The sequence below is a fragment of the Sarcophilus harrisii genome, chromosome 3 (assembly GCF_902635505.1).
Source record: "Sarcophilus harrisii chromosome 3, mSarHar1.11, whole genome shotgun sequence".
NCBI lineage: Eukaryota > Metazoa > Chordata > Mammalia > Dasyuromorphia > Dasyuridae > Sarcophilus > Sarcophilus harrisii.
In genome coordinates, this window is record NC_045428.1 from 607,409,132 (window position 1) to 607,411,714 (window position 2,583).

A 2,583-nucleotide genomic window follows, 5' to 3' on the forward strand; every position below is an offset into this window, starting at 1 on the left:
CCAATAGGATCACTGATTCTTCATAAGAAGAGAACTGAAAAACCATGGAGTCCAAGCCTCTCATTTTACAGATGAAGAGACTGAGGTTCAGAGGCTCAGTGAGGTACTCAGGATCTCACTATCACAAGAGTTTGAAAAGGGATTCCAAGCCAGTTTTCCCCCCACATGCCCATCACATGAAGAACCCTCCGGGGATAGCAGCCGACACCCCAGCTTGCAACTCACTCACCAGGACAGGAGTTTCTCAGGCCTCCTCTTTCCACATGGGAGATGAAATCTTCTCTGGGAACTGGAAGTCCTGAGAGGGAGAAGATGACGAGTGTGAGCCTTGAAACTTGTCATTTATTCTTCATTGGAATAGGGCAGGGGTGTAAGGCCCACTGGGTGGTTCCAAGGGCAATTCAAAGATAGTTTTCAGGGTGCTTATTGCCAGGGGAAGAGAGCAGAGGGGAAAGGAGGTCATGCAAGCAATCTGGAGTCAGAAGATCCTGATTTTGCTGCCTCCTTCCCAGCAGGATGGCCACATCCCACAGCTTCCATTTTCTGGACACTAGAGGCAGGTGATAGCACAGAGAAGGTAGTACCAGGCCTGCAATCAGGAAGCCCTGAGTGCAAATTTCGGTTTAGACACATCCTGGCTATGTGACTCTGGGTTTTGGTGAAAATCAAGGGTGAAGATCATGTGCATGAAGGAAACTCTGAGCACAAGTCCTAATCTCAGCAAATGTATGGAAAGACCTCCTCCCTTCCTTTTCTCTCCTGTATCTGCACAGGCCTTTGGGGGATGTATGAAGGAGGAACAAGGGCCCACTTGTTGTGCTGGGGATTTATGAGTTACACCAGAGGCAGTGGTGTAAATATTTTTTTTTTACCCAAAAGAATATTGCAAAGACACAGTGGTTCCCCCAAAGAGGAAGGGGATTCCTTCTCCTATCTCATGTTCAATGAAATGGGACAGGACCAGTTTTCAGAAGGTTTGCAGACAAAACTGCCAGGTTACCATCCTACAATGCAAAGACCACTCATAGAAGAACCAGGCAGCAGGAGGACCCTGTCTCTTGGGGACAGGAGGCAGCCCTTGGGCCTTTCTGAGAACTGGTAAAAGCCTTAACTCTGGACCCTAGGGAGGGGATGGTGACACTCCTATTCATGGCAATTCCAGAGTTCCAAGGGAAGCGCTCCTTACCCAGGGAGAGCAAGTTCTCAGCATTCTCCAGCATGACCTCCTTGTACAGCTCTTTCTGATCCGGGTCCAACAGACCCCACTCCTCTGGGCTGAAGTCCACAGCCACATCCTTGAAGGTCACCAGGTCCTAAAACACCAAGACCCAGAGTACTTAAGAGTTGAAACACGCTTCATAACTGACCTAATCCAATGCTCCTCAATGTACAGAAGGGACCTGAAGCATGGAGGAGGGATCTGCCCAAAGGTAACAGTCTTTACAGGATTCAGGGCCAGCACTGAAACCAAAGTTCCCCAAAGACCAGTGGAATATAGAGAAACTCATTTTATATTTTCTGGTGGAATAAAATTGAGAAATGTCTTAATAGGAAATTACTGCCTGTAGAAGCAGGAAAGTTATGGGTTCTATCAGAGAGAGATGAGGATTTGTGGAGGTGAAATCAGCGCTATGTTAAGAAAATGGCATGAAGTGTTTGTGTGAAGCTAGCAAGTATTATGTGCTATAGAGCTAAAACATTTCCATGATCACTGGGGAGAAAAAAAGATCTTATGAATTTTCCAAAGGCCAGAAATTGTCTTATCCAGATGAAAACATTATCCTTCCCCCCCAATAATACTTTAGTTTTCCAAATGGATGTACAGATAGTTTTCAACATTCATTTTCATAAGATTTTGCATTACAAATTTCAGAATCACACACTTCTTAATGGATGCAGCCCAATGGTCACCAATTTACAAAAGCAAACTAAAGGAGAGACAAGGGATTTATGCAAAGGTCACATCCTTTATGAGAACACTTGGAAGCAGTCATGCAAAGGTCTCCCACCTACACTGTACATAGCTGGTGTGGACACAGCTGCCATCATGTTATCTTCCACGTTAGAATGGAAGTTTCTTGAGGGCAGGGACTGATTTTTCCTTCTTTGCATGTCCTATATATTCGAACAAAGCCTCTTCCCTTTCTAAATGCCTGTTGCTTTGACCCAAGCAATGGTGAAGGAAGAGAAAGGGTAAGTATGAGTTGAATATGATGGTGCTATTCTAGAAGGACCTAATTACAGCTGAGGGGTCTCAGGAGATAAAGAAAATAAAATGGAATAAAAGAAAACCTACCAGGAAGCAAAGAAACGCTGGACAGCTCCTGATCCATGGGTAGCATTTATTATGTAGGTTTGTTTTATTGAATCTACTATTATGTTCTGCTGGTTACCTGAAATTTTTTTTCTTCTCTTATTTTGTATTTAAGGTTAAAACAAATTATAATAGGGGCCACTAGATGGAACAATGGATAGAGCACTAGCTCTGAAGTCAGGAGAACATGAGTTCAAATCCCACCTCAAACATTTAATACTTCTTAGTTGTGTGACCCTGGGCCAAGTCACTGAACCCCAATTGCCTTG